Source organism: Dermacentor andersoni, chromosome 3 (assembly GCF_023375885.2).
Source record: "Dermacentor andersoni chromosome 3, qqDerAnde1_hic_scaffold, whole genome shotgun sequence".
Lineage (NCBI taxonomy): Eukaryota > Metazoa > Arthropoda > Arachnida > Ixodida > Ixodidae > Dermacentor > Dermacentor andersoni.
In genome coordinates, this window is record NC_092816.1 from 146,909,045 (window position 1) to 146,924,083 (window position 15,039).

The window sequence follows — 15,039 nt, forward strand, 5'->3', positions numbered from 1 at the left end:
CGCGGCCTATTCAGATACATGTAAAACGCAGAAACGCTTTTCTGCGATAACTCCTGAATCGCTTTTAACGAAATTTGTTGCATTTGAGAGAGTAAGTTAAATTCTAGTGTCTGTTGGAAGCGGAATTTCAATTTAGGGCCTGAACTTTGTTTAAAATATATAGAAAAATTTGAAAGTTCGAAAAAAATAGAAGCACGAAGTTTACAAATTAATAGCTCTGCATCAAGAACAGATATCGCGGTTCTGTAAACGGCATCCATTACACCATTCAAAGCGGACAAATTCGATATGTCAATTTGTATCTTACGTGGATTAGTAATGTTATGTACAAGGGTTCTGCAAAAGCCGTACTTCCATAATACTTAATTTTTTTAGACTCATGTGTAACATATCAATATTGTCCGCTGTAGATGTACTATTATGTGCGATTCACAGAATTGTGATATCAATTTTCATTGCTGATTTACAGAGTTGTAAACTTAATTGTCTCGTTTTCTGAAAATTTTCGAATTTTGCCGCTTTCAATAAAATACTGACGACCTAAATCGAAAATTCGAAACAAACGTTCACTAGAATTTAAGTTTCTCGTTTAAATCCAACAAACCTCGTCAAATTTGGTGCAGTGGTTGCCGAGAAAAACGAATTCTCCTTCTACGTTTATTTAGACAGGAGCATCCGACCTAATGTTTCCTCTTAAGGAGGAGGCCGACCTGCAACGTGAGCCCCCCCCCCCGAACAAAATTTCTGGCTATGCCACTGCTATTCATATGTCATAACTAATCGCATCATTCAAATGTGCATTCATTGAACTGTACATTGCATTTCTTCCTGTCAGTTCCAGAGGTGTTATTGGAACACATTTGAGTACGATTGAGTGCTCCTTGTGGTTTAAGCCAGGGCTTCATTATTTTGCAAATGTTTAGATTGCATGACCTTCTTCCAACATATATATTGCCATAAAAACATTGGGAATTCCAGAAAAGGGTAATGCTTTGAATCCCCGCAATCAGATCCCTGTCAATGCCACGGTGTTTGTGTCATTGTCACTCTAAATGACATTGCTTTACATTTGCCTGCATATGCTTATTCAGACTATGCTTCCATGACTGGTAGTGTGAATGAGCACTAAATTTTTAGTAAATGGTTTACTTTAGACCGAGGCACACATATACACTGAGGATGCACATGTGCCTTCTCAAATGCCATGGATATTGGGAAGACTTCTTGCTTTGATACACGAGAAAACGGGCGCAATAACGTAGTGCACACCAGAACCAATGAAATAAACTTTTTTTTTTCTGGCAGAGGGAGGGACATAGGGCACATAAAGTTGCAGTCATTGCTTCTACAGCTATTATTCTTGTTACTTTGACTTTGTCTCGGCAAAACCAAGATTTATATAAAAAAGTGCCTGCATCCACACGGGCTAAATGCAACACTAGCCACTTATTACGTCCTGTCTTGACATGATAACACTTGCTTAATATAACCTTCAGGCAATGGCTCATCTGGCTCACTTGCTAAACAACTGCTTTCCTGCAATTCACATAAGGCATTAAATGGCATTTTTTGCAAGCATACATATGTTCTATCTGGTTGTGGACTACTCTTGCGAATTGTTTCTGACTTGCATTGGGCCAAAAAGCTAATTTAACGGCGCAGTTTTCCAACCTTTTCAAGTCGGCATTATGGGCAGCACTGTCGCTGTTGTGCTGTACATGCGTAAAATCTTGCACCGTTTGAGAGGTCTGACAGAATATGTTGTTAAAGTCGTTTTTTTTTCAGTCCCAAGAAGGTCAAAAGCAATATGTAAAAAGAGTAGTATTCCACTACCAGATAAGACGTACGTATTCTTGCAAAACGTGGCTTTTAGTACGTTTTGTGGATTGCAAAGAAACATTTAGCGGATACCACAATTCTTTGGCAAGCTCTGTACAAGCTAGTTAGGCCATTGCCTGAATGTTAAATTAAGAGAGCATTATAATGTCAGGAAAGAATGCAGTGAGCAGCTTGTGTTTCGTTGTAGCACATTTAGGTGCAAACCATACGTTCAATGGATCTTAGCTTTGCAAAAAGACAGAGGGATAAGATTAGTAATTAGAACCAGCGAAAATTGGAAAGTTAGCTTCGCTCTGCGGCTTTTTCTGTCAGAAAAATAATGGTGATATTTAATGGGCCATAGTTTGTGCCCTGACACTGACAGTTTTTAGCACAAAGCGTCTTATCACTACCTGTGGCATTTAAAGGCATGTGTTGTGTGTATGTGTGTATACAATCACACACACACACACACACACACACACACATATATATATATATATATATATATATATATATATATGTGTGTGTGTGTGTGTGTGTGTGTGTGTGTGTGCCACTCATTGAATGTAAGCTTCTGTCTCACTCATCTTGTTTCTCGCATTCAAAACCTGTTAGAATGTCATACCAACAAGGCCAGATATCAACTGTTGTCTGCTAGAAACGTTTCTTTTTCTGCTTACAGCACAGAAGCCGAACATTTCTTATACGGAAGACAGCTTTGTAAGTATATTTTGTTGCTTAACCACTGCTTAGCAATTTGTCATAGAATAATAACAGAAGTCTTTCGATCATGTATAGCACAAACACTGCATCTTTTAGTGCAATATAGTTCCATTGAAGCGTTTTACAAATGAGTCATCTAACTAAAGCTCGTCCACTCCATTCATGTTGTTCTGTGCTCGTTGTTATTCTGCTGATTTCTTTGTGGTGTTATGTAAGCAATGAAGCTAAATTGTCACACTCAGCCTGGTTGTGCCATAATATGTGTTAGTGGTAGAAGAAACATTGTCGCGTACTTGTATAAGTACTGTAAGCCAACTTCAACAAGGTCAAGCAGCGTGTGAAAACTGAATGGAAATGTTTGGTATGTAGTACTGTTTGGAGGTAGTAATGGTAGTAATTGTTTTTGTCTTTAGTAAACATTGTAAAAAAAAAAAGATGCACTGGTCTGCTGGTAGCAGCAGAGCCTGTAGCCTCTACGTGACACTCTGTTAAGCTAATTTGGAGGCTGCCCCTTTTCTATTTTGATGGGTTGTGCATGTACATGTTACGTAAACTAGTCTGAAGATCATTCACAATTGCAGTTTTGTTTTTGCAGTTTCACCTAAAGGGTGGCTTCTGTATTTCTGGCGCACAAGCGGCTAAAATCTTTGCAATGAGAAAAGGGATGCTTGTGCGCAAGGACACAGTACAGGCACTGTGGAGCAATACGGTCCTTGCCACAAGGAGCGTCAGTGGGAATGGAGCCCCCAGGAAGAGGGCATTGGACGAGCTGCCCAAACAGCAGTTAACCACAAAGAAGGTGGATATCGTAGTGGGTAAACTGTCACAAAATGTTAATGTCACCACCAAATATGCAGCTTTGGGTTCGAATTCTGCAGCTCACTCAAGAGTAAACATTTGGGTAGGTTGTGGTTATACTGAAATGATGGAAGACAGCACAGTATCTCTTTCCGTTGCTTTTTCATTTCTTGTACTGCCTCTACTTTACGTTGCTTGTTGGCAGCCTAAGAACTTTCTGCAAGGCCCTGCTACAGAAACAGACATCACTTCTTTATGTGCTTCCGTGCTTGAAAATGTAGTTCTCGATATGTGTTGATAGCTTTCATCTATGGGCGTGTCTTGTGTTGTTACATTACTATATTTTGCAAACCAACAAGTCAAAGCAAATGATTTCAGAAGGCTTATGTTCACACTGTCACAGACAAATGAACACTGCAAGACTTGACAACAGCCATAAATTTCAGACGAACATGTATGAAGTAATAATCATAAAATATTAATTACATTGAAGTGCACAACTTCTGAAAATGCATAACACAAGTGATCCTAAGTGGACTGAAGTTAGTTTTAAGAGTTTTAACTAAACAATTGATGAAAGAACATAAGGGTCGTGTTTCGTGCTAGTTTTTTGGCACATTGAAAAGTTTGTTTACAAGGCCAAAATGTTTTGAATTAAAAGAGCATGCCTTTATTGTAGTGTCATGGGAATGAGCAAGTGTAATTAGCTGAAGCATCTATACAAATTCTCCCTAAATTGAACAGTGGTACATTCGCTATTTCATTCTTAAGATATTGCTAGTCCAGGCAATGTAATTTACAGATAAGAGCATTTGTCATAATGAGAATATTTTCTATATTGCGCTTGCATCACATTATCATTGTAGGATTTTTGAAGTTTTTTTATTTATACATGAAACATTATAATTGTTTTCAGCTACAATCCAGCCCTGAGGCCAGCAGAACATGGATGTGTTCGACACACTGAAGGCTGTCGCGGCTCCTTAGTGAAAAAAAAACAGGACGTTTCGAAGACGGTTCGAAAGATGGAAGTCAAATAAATAAAGCTCAACCGCCTTTGTTGCGTGAAATCCATCAGCAGAAAACACCTTTGCTAGGCTTCTACTTTGGCCAGTTGCAACAGGGACCAACTGTGACCAGTTGCAACGGGAACCAACTGGGACCAATTCCGATGGGGCCAACTGGGACTAGTTGCAATGGTGATTAACTGGAACCAGTTGCAACTGGGACTAACTGGGAATTGTTCCATAAACCAGTTGAACTGGGACCAGTTGCATCCCAGTTGCAAAATTTCACCTGCGATTCGCTTACTAACTAAATTAACAATGATAGGATATGTAAGCGCGACTCAACGAGGACGTCGAAACAGACACAGGGAGACACACGCTGTCTTTGTGTGCCGGCTTCTTTCTACGTCGTTGTTCAGTCACGCTTACACATTCTATCATGGAATAAAATCAACTAGCCCGTCAACGTGTTTTAATTTAATTAACCAGCATTGTGTCAGGCATGCACAGGTAAACATGAACACACATCGCTCGATGACAGTGGAACCTGTCTGTGAAAGCAACTCCTTGCATTTTGTGGTTACTAAGTAGCCTTCTTTAGAGCGAATAGCTTTGTTTGCCTCTTTTGTTCGTGTTCGTCATCGGCAGTGGCGAGGTGGATTTGCGATACAAAGAAAAAGTGTGCGTGCTCTCCCGAAACCGCGTTCGTCGGCGAATGACAGCATCATAAGTCTTTGAGACGTACGTGCTACTTCCTGTCAGCTTTAATATTTGTGTACGTTAAGATGCGGCGGTGGAGCACTAGCAAAGAAAACGTGCGGTCGCCCGCTCGTTCACTGGCTTGTTTAATCGTCATTCGCTCGTTGGTTTAGTCGTTGGCTTACTCATTCGTTCAACTATTAGTCCGTTCGACCACTATGTCTTTGAGACACACATAGTGAGGCAACAAATGGTGCCTCAACCGAACGACTGCATCATTTCACTTACCGCAATTTCTGCTGCGTCATAGCGCTGCAATTCCTTGCGCGGTCAGCACTTCACTAAAGTCACATCTCGCAAATATTATTTCGGAGTGAGCGCAACCGTACCCAATGCACACACCTTAGTACAACTCGGTTCACCACAAGTAAGTCACTTCGTGAACGGACGAGCTAACGCACGATGCAGTGTTATTCGTGATGAGTCACTAACCTGAAAAAAAATAATGCACTTGTTTGAGCCTAAATGAAGCGCCGTTACCGGATTACCGCTTCACGTACGAATACTAAAAAACTGATTTCATTTTCTATATACGCCGAATTAATCCCGCCTCGATGATCGCCCGCGCGCATTTCGGTTGGATCTGAGGCACGACAAACATAACAGCACCACCGCCCACCTCTGAGCCTTGGCGCATGCTTAGAAGATTGGCAAGCACGCACGTTGGCGGCACCGCAGCTTGTAATAAGGCCCATTCGATTCAGCCAAGTTTCTCTGCACCTTCTGCACCTATTCACGGTGCACTGCACCTAAGCCTTCGGTTCCTTGAGGTGCAGCAGTGCACCCTGCACCCGCGTGCTCGATTGAACGGGGTGCTAGGCAAGGTGCCGCCGGGGTGCAGTGCACCCTTGAACGTTGCAGCGAGTGGGTGCAGCCCGGCACACCTTAACTGCCACCCCTTGCACATTTTCGTTTATGGTGCCGTGCACCTTTTTCTGAATCGAACAAACCTATTGGCGGCGAGCTCCACCACTGGAAAAGCTGGCGCCACCGTCGGCGTGACGCTGCATGAGGGACCACGTGGACACAGTGGCCGCGTCGGCAGCTTCGGGAGCGCCGAAGCGAGCTGAAAACGAAAGTTGAAAGTTCCACCTGCGCCGCGGTTCTGATTAAGTGGTGAGGCTTTACCGCCTTCCGTGTCAACTTCACAACATCTGAAACTACTATAATAGGTAGTGACTGCCTTTGGAGGCGTGCAGCATGGTAGGATACTGCTCGGTGAGCAGTGCCGGACGTACGCAATGGAGACTGGTGTCAGCCTTATTCACACGTAGCCGCAGGGCAAGGAGCTGCGTGAAGCTTGGCTGGCGAAACTTAGAACCGGCAGGCAGCCATCGGCTACAACTCGGGTACGCAGCAAGCACACACGCGAGGAAGATTTCTGCTACGGCGCCGGGACTGCGCGATGTTCGATGAGTAGCAGAAAACGCACTGAGAAGCTCACCCGCGCCCGCTACCCGGCTAATGTCAGGACGGTTTGGTCTATGAACTTGTCGATGCTGGATACTGGCAAGTTCACTGGAACGGAAAGGAGCGGTAAGACGCACATTAAAGAAAGGCATGGCATATGGTCATGTTAGTGTTAAGAATTAATGCACTGGATTACAAAAAAGAAGCAGAGGAAAATCGCACGCTGAGAAAACCGGTAAACATACAGTGCCACGCAACTTGAGAAATAATATTAAAATGTCCAAGAATTTAGAAGACAAAAAAGATTGAATCGTCGCGACGGCACATCACAGTCGCCGTAGGCTTCGAAGTCTCTATAACGAAATTATTTTTGGACAATTCTGATAGCGTCCACGCAAGAATGGTTGCTAGTGTACTGTCAAATGCTCATATGCTGCGGTCTAAAGCTCACGGCGCGGCGCGAAAACGTGCTCACAGCGAGAGCAAAACATTGTGTGCGGACACGCATGTAGACGCGCAGTCAGTCGCTGCGAAGCCGTGCGATCGCTGCATTGAGGCTTCATTCTGTTATGCTCCATTTCGTTATACGGACAGCCTACTATAAGAACGTATTTCACATCGTTTACTTTCAGCGTTTGCCTACCTTTCACGCAAGAAGCCGGTTCGGGAGATTCCATCGCGGTGACCGCGCGTAGTGGCGTTCGCTGTACGTATTCGGTAAAGAGATAGTGTCTGTAAACGATTATGTGCTTTAAGTTTGCCCAAGATTATTATATCGAGTGAAAAACTTCCATCGTTTTGAGAGTACCTACATAAATGTCCAGGAGGGCTGCCGTGTGGTGTTTTTATTGAGCGCCGTAAGCGAAACCTATGAGGAGCGCGCCGCGTGATCCCTCATACTACGCAAGGTAGGCGCTTCCGACAGATGGCGACTCGGTAACACCTCGCCCCCAATACTCTTTCAAACCTTCAGAGCAGCGATCGCTCGTGTCCTCTGTCGTGAAAGAGAGGAGAAACGAGGAGAGAAGGCGGGAGAGGAGAGTGTCGCTACGTTACCAAATTTAAGGGGTTTTAAAGTGAGCGGTACAGTATCGCCACCTCTGCTTGAGAACATGGACTGCACAGACAGTGGTGGCTGCGGTACCTGGCAGATGGCGCGTCATGGCCACTGCATCTAAAACCCCTCAATGTTTTAAAAGTAGCGCCGTCCTTTGAACGTTTCCACCGCCGCGCAGACTCTCCGCCATTTTCCCTTCACCCGTGCCCTCCGCTGCTCGCCTCCCCTTTCCGATATGATTACGGCCGTCACGTGACAGCGCGCGCTTTTCCATTTTGTTGTTTTTTCATCCGAGAAGAAAGCGCGCGCTTTCAGAAGACTTTCCGGCGCCATTTTTGATGCAATGAATGCGCGCCGGAGTGTACGTAGGATGTAGTTTATGTGGTGACCAGAGCTTCCGTCGTGAGCTCGTCGTTAAGAAAAGCCCGCTTCCTTGGCGCTGTTTCTACTCTTCGTCTTGAGTTGCTGCGCCTACGGTTGCCGTAATCGCTTCAGTGAAGGAAAAAAGTTTTTTACGCTGCCGTCCGGCAAGCATGATGTGGAGCAAAGAAAGATGTGGATGCACCGTATTTCTCGCGCAAACTTCAACGGGCCGCCGGGCACGCGCTTTTGTAAGGTGAGTAGGAGGTTTTTAATTAGCGTAGTGTATCGGACCTATTTATTCCCAAGCTTTCACACTGCGCGATGTTACCGCGGATGTCGTGCTCTCCTTGTTGTGCACCATCTCGATGCAGTTTTTTCTTCTTTCTTTGAGCAGTAGTGCGCACTTTTCTTTAATGCGTAAGCATTCCTTAGCAAATGCCACAGAAAAAATTTGTACCTCACGCGAAAAGTGTAATTCCTTCCGCGGGGGAAAAACAGCGCAATATAAACACGGACGAGCGAGGAACACAGGACGAGCGCTGACTACCAGCTACTTGGGTTTATGGTGCGCATACACAATATACCTTTGGAAAAAACGAGGGGGAGGTTTCCCATCTTGCACTTCATCCGGGCCAGTGTCAAGTGATAAGAAGTAGACTCTTAATGATGAAACAAGATTAGTGGCGGAGATGCATGAACTCCTTGTCAGACCCATTGAAGGAGCACTGACACATGCATCACTTTTGCGCATCTTCACAAAAAGCTTCAAATATCGCACGTGCTGTTTGGTCCCTACACTCTTAGACGAAAGCACACCCTTTGGGGTGCATATTTGCCACAGAACAATAATCGTCATCTGTCTTTCTTGCGTTTCCTTTCTTGAAAACGCCGTGCCCGCTACTTTCCTGACGAGAATGCTCTGTCATGCAGGCTGATAACGCTTAGAAGTACCGGGCTCGCAGCGTTAAAGAAAGGAACTGTGGACAAGACATGTGACGACTATTGTTGTGTGGCACGATACGACCCAAAGGGTGCAATTGTGTTTGAGTGTATACCGGCGCAAAAGCCGCATTCCTTGTATTTGCACAAAACTGCGTAATTTGCGAAGCCAAGACATTTAATCGTTATAATAGTTTAAATGTAGCTGATTGATAGTTTCATAAGCGATAATGAACGATTGAAACCGAAAAATAAAAATTATCAGAAATGATACCTGTAGGACACACATAGGGTTCCACAGAAAATGCGCGGGAAAGCTAAGAGTAGGTGTGGACCAACCAAAATTTGGCGGTGGGCCAACTTGAATTTTGAGGATGGGCCGACTTGAACTTTAGGGAGGAGCCAACTTAAATTTCGGGGTGAGCCAACTTGAAATTTGGGAGTGCGCCAACTGATATTTAGAGGTATGTTTACACACACTTACGTAACTAAGTTTCAGTTTCTGCATGCTTTTTGATATAACAAAAACAGAGTGACACTCAAAGACTAAATTTGCATTAGTAAAGCATGTGTGTTTAACCGTGGAAAGAAACAGCGTCAAATAAACTATTTTGTAGAATACTAAAGAAACAGATCAGACTAGCACAAGGTAATAGCAAAAAAAAAAAAAAGATGGATTTCAGCTTTGAAAATCCTCTCGCGTACGCTGCTCATTCGTTCAAAATTGCTTGTATCCTTCTGAGTGTTTCTTTAATCTTCGTCCGCGACGCATAGCTTTAGGGGCGTATGATGCTTAATTGATGCAGGACGTGTTTTGTCTTTTGTTTAATACTTAGTACCATTTTTCGGGTGACCAATTTGAGCCTTTGATTGCGCACGATTTCGGCAAAAAAATGAAACTGGAGCAGGACCCTGTACCCAGCATGCTCTAAGGTTATCAGCCAGAGCGCACAGTCGGTGCCAGCGTAATAAATTCTTTATTGTAATGCTGAGAAGTTGTAGTCGGCGGTACTCAAAACAGATTTGTAGCTTCCATTTCTGATGAACAATTTGAGGCAGCCGAGCTTCACAGCTACTCGCAACGATTCACAAACAGTACTCAGCGAAAGCCCGCACAGAGATGCGAGCGTGTGCGCCCACACTATCCCTGTCGTGACTCTTAAGCATACATTTCTTTTTTTCCATGTCTTCCCCCTCAAATTTTCTTCCACCGCATTTTCTTGTTCCCAGGGTTGAAATAACGTTCTCGGATGTAATTTGATTGCGATAGGAAATAATTAGCAGATAAAACAATAGCGCCAAACTAAAGATCTGTCATCCCGCTAGCATTAAAGAGTGACGTCGTCTGCTGCGCTGCATCGGACAATGGGGCGCCGCTATCGAGGGGGGAGAGCTTGCGAGTAGTAATCAGCGCGAAGCGGGGGAGGGCGACGGAGATGGCACCAGAATACCTAGACTACGAAAGTATAGAAAAAGACATTCAACAAGAGCGGACACTCCCACGGAACCCACCGTACAAATTGACTGCAGCGCACTAAGCGGCTGGCAATAAAACTTGAGCCACTATTTTGGTTTCGGTTTTGTGCGCTCGCGTTTGGAACGCTAGCTGGTACGCGTTACACCGGCTGCACTGATCAAGGCGACATGTTTTGCTTCTATTGCTCAAACGCGCGCCGTCTTGTGTGAAATCGTTTTATTATTTAAAACAATGATTACGAACCATCTTTACAAGTCTCCATGGAATCTGTGCAAAGTGCAATTTCATAATATAGGCGCAACACGTTTTGTGAAATGAGGAAATGTTTCTTTTGGTCGATGTAAACGCTCGTCCCAGGCTTTTTGTACGTTCGTCCAATGCTGTGGCGCCAGGTAACCAGCAGTAGTTCCCGTTCGAAGCTCCACCGAACGGTATCAGCTGAAAAGAGTACAAGCATTCGTCATTTTTTAATTTAGACCTTAGAGGAATACGGCGTGTAGAGGCGAAATGTCCGAAACTGAGTTGGGGTCCTTTCAGAAAAAAAACAAAAGCAATTCGATTTTACATACATGGCGCCGAAAATACCCCACTCATCCAAAACAACACCATAAAATATGAAGAAAGCATCTGATTTACAAGCATTCCTTCATTCCCGGGCCTTATTCCATTCCTTGTTCTTGTTCCTTATTCTTTAAGAGCACTAGCACACGAGTGACTTCATGGTTTCGACACAACTTGGCCTCAGCCGACGCAATAGTACGCCACGTACAGGCTCCCAGCCAGAGCACGCTCGACGCTCTCAGATTGCATTCTACTCGCACTCAAGAGAAATGTGTGTGCAAAGCCTATTTCCAGTCGCTGAAAAGACGGAGTCTTCGAGTTACAAGTTCCACGTTTCTGAGCACCTCGGCATTATCTTTTGCGCGTCCTGCCGGCGCAATCAACGCTCCCGTGTTATCACTCTTGGCGATGGGTCGTCGTGTTTTCGACAAGCGTGACTACTGAAAGAAAGCACATGTTTTTGATGGGGAGGCGATCACAAAAGGCGTCACAAATTTGACCACGTAAGATTCAGTCAACGCAATACCAACTGCGTCACCACGGCCGAGCTGCTTTTACAGGGAAGCTGTTTACCTCTGGCATCCAAGGAAATTTTCGCGTCGTTTTAGTAATCAAAAATTTCCCAATACGTGGGCCAATCCCCGAGAAAGTGCAATGCCGGGCCGACCCGCGGCATAGGTGAAGCAGGTGTTAAGCACTCCCCATACGTGGGCCGATGCCGAAGATAGTGAAATACCGACCCAACCCGCGGCGGAGCTGAAGCAGGCGTTAAGCACTCCCCATACGTGGGCCGATCCCGAAGATAGTGAAATACCGACCCAACCCGCGGCGGAGCTGAAGCAGGCGTTAAGCACTCCCCATACGTGACCCGATCCCGAAGACAGTGCAATACCGTGCCGGCCCGCGGCGGAGGTAAAGCAGGCGTTGCGCACTCCACATACGTGGACCGATCACGAAGACAGTGCAATACTGACCCGACCCGCAGCGGAAGTGAAGCAGGCGTTAAGCACTTCCCATACGTGGGCCGATCCCCGAGAAAGTGCAATGCCGGGCCGACCCGCGGCGTAATTGAAGCAGGTGTTGAGCACTCCCCATACGTGAGCCGATCCCGAAGACAGTGAAATGCCGACCCAACCCGTGGCGGAGCTGAAGCAGTCGTTAAGCACTCCCCATCCGTGGGCCGATCCCGAAGATAGTGCAATGCCGGGCCGACCCGCGGCGGAGGCGCAGTTCGCCATTAAGGGGCCCACATACACAGCTTCGCTGCTCATCTTTCTTCACAGAGTGGAAGGGCACTGAATTTTTTTGCTAACTGCATCGAAACGCCGGGTGCGGCCACCGTGCCTCAAATGTAGTCCAAAAATTAATGAGTTACAATAATGTTGGGGGTAAGAGAAAGCGCCATAAACTTGCCCCAGTAAGATTTAATTCACGCGACACTAGCTTCATCACCACGGTTGAGCGGCTTTTTGCTAACTGCGTCAAAACGTAGGGTGTGGACACCGTGCATCAATACTACCCCAAAAGGTAAAAATATCCTAAAAGGTAGCGATATTAGTTACTATAATGTCGGGATCAGGAAAAGTGTGGCAAACATGTCCCAGTACGATTCACTACAAGGCTAAGTAACTGGCCACAACGGCCGAGCTGCTTTTTGCTGCGTTACAACGCTCGGTGATGTAAGCCTAACTTGCTTTAAATACAGCGTAGACTTTCAAACAAATTTTCTTGCCTTCCCATATTCTATAAGCGCAGCGGCACCGTGTCGAAGTGCAGAAAGAACGCAAGCATACGCCAGGAGCACAAGAAATCCGGCTACATCCCCATGAAAGAAGACAGACGAGTGGCCGAACAGGCGAACGCTCACATACGCAGCCGGCCTCGCCTGCTTCGGTGGCGCGTCTGGCACATGGCGCATGCATTCAAATTACAATTAGCCGCTGGCAGCTTTGATGCTAGAAACAAACGCAAAGCAACGTACGTTAGGCAACTGGGCACGTGTCAGCTATATCATGATGGTGCTAGTCACCATAACGGTGTACTGCCGAGTGGGAATCGCACTGCTTCGGCTGGATGAGAAAATCATTTGCGGACGAAATACGGGTCACAGTCGTCGCAGTACGGCGAGCAGCGCTGCACTCTGCGCTCGAACCACACACCCACGCATGTGCACAATGACTGCCCGACGGCATGCACTGTAGCTTTAGTTATGCTTCGGCCACACGCTCCGCTGTTCGCATTTTATTTCTCCTCGACGGGACATCAGTGGGGGCACACTAATGGCGCAGTAACCACCGCTGCCGGTGTCTTGTTTGCAATGTTTTGTTAACGTTCAAGCATGGAAATGACAAAATATGAATTAAAACACTCATGAGGTGTCTTATAATCAATAGTTCTAGCGCTAATCTGCATGTGAAAAATGGGCTCAGAGAATCGTATACCTGTATTTTGAACATTATGAATTATTACAAATCCTGCAATGGCTATATGAAAAAGGTGAGTACAGTAAGCACTAGTTAGAGGACACAAGTGAGACGTGTGACGCCTTATCGACGCTCCTTTTATGCGTTGCATATTGCAATCACTCAGTTCAGCCCTTGGGCGCGGCCGGGCAGCCACCATTGGGGGTATGAGCCATCATAGTGGCTCATACCCCTACACTAGAGTTTTATGCGTTGCATATTGCAATCACTCAGTTCAGCCCTTGGGCGCGGCCGGGCAGCCACCATTGACCTTTAGCGCAACCACGTGACGTGACGTCACGACAGTCGGAGGAAAAGCTGGGCCCCAACTCGCGCGCAATATGCAACGCATTCTTGGCTTAACCAAGCTAAGCCTGGCCATTTTTATTTATAGAATTCATAAAGCATTATTACAAAAATGATTGGCCCCCCAGCCAGGCACATATATTAAAATATTCATTACAAGCTCTAACTGTACTCAAACAGGTTAAACGTGGATGTTAAAAATAAATAAAGAACTTCAACAAAAGCATATTCTTGAAAATTCAACTTCACTAATTCAAAAGTAATCAGAAAAGGGTGTGAACACTCAGAGAATAATTAGCAGTCATAATGCCACAGTACCATTAAAAACATTAAAACTGATTACTAGGAAGCAATGATAGCTTATACTGATGAACGACCAAAAGTGCATGGCCTGCATGCCAGCACCTGCTTCTGGGGCCACGAGATTCAATACAGATAGAAAGCTAGTATTCTCTAGCTATCTTTAAAAATATATACTGAAAGAACATTACGCAAGCAGAATCCCGAGCTGATATGTTCATCGTCATAGGCAACTTACTCAGGCAGCTTTTCACACCACGAAAGGGCCAAACACATGCCGCGGTCGGATATTTAGAAATAAGCATTGCAAATGAGAAATATCCCTGACACTTAAAGAGTAGCTCCTGAAAGCAAGCGATACAAGTATGTCTGAAAATAAACTACCATACTATTGTCCTCAGTACATTTCTATAAGTGCTCCGCAAGGGGAACGAACGTGCCACATATCGCAGTCAGAAGCAAAACTCTCAATTTCGGTACGCAACTGCATAGTTCTGCCTAGTATAGACGTACTTAGGCCTTGGTCAACCGAACAAAAGTCGAAAAGACACACCGATGAAGCATATCTGATGCTGCTCGCCCGCGGTAACTACCCTGCAGTTGCCTCGAGGAGCGCGTTGAATTTTTACTAGTGGTGATGTGAAGTGAATGATATTGCGAGTTGAAATTTTTTTTTCTCTATAATGTGTAATAACACATCTGCTAGTTAAGATAGCACAATTTTAGCAGTTGAGTAAAAGATATGCGGGAAAAGTAAGCGTTTCTGTATGATAAAAAAAAGACGTAACCGAAACCGAGAGTTTTGGATTTTGACGCGCGGTGTCAAGCAGTCTGCACAGAAGTCGCGCAATATTGCTACCCGTAACCACGTTGAAAAAGACAAATGCGGTCATAACTGAAATTCTTGTATTTAGAACCACAAATTCAATCTTTTCAAAATGAAGATGGATATTTCGCAAATCAGGAACACATTCTCCTTCTCGTAGAAACTCGAACATTCACAGTTATGATGATGGGGAAAACCAAAGTGATGATGATGATGATGAATTTGTTGTT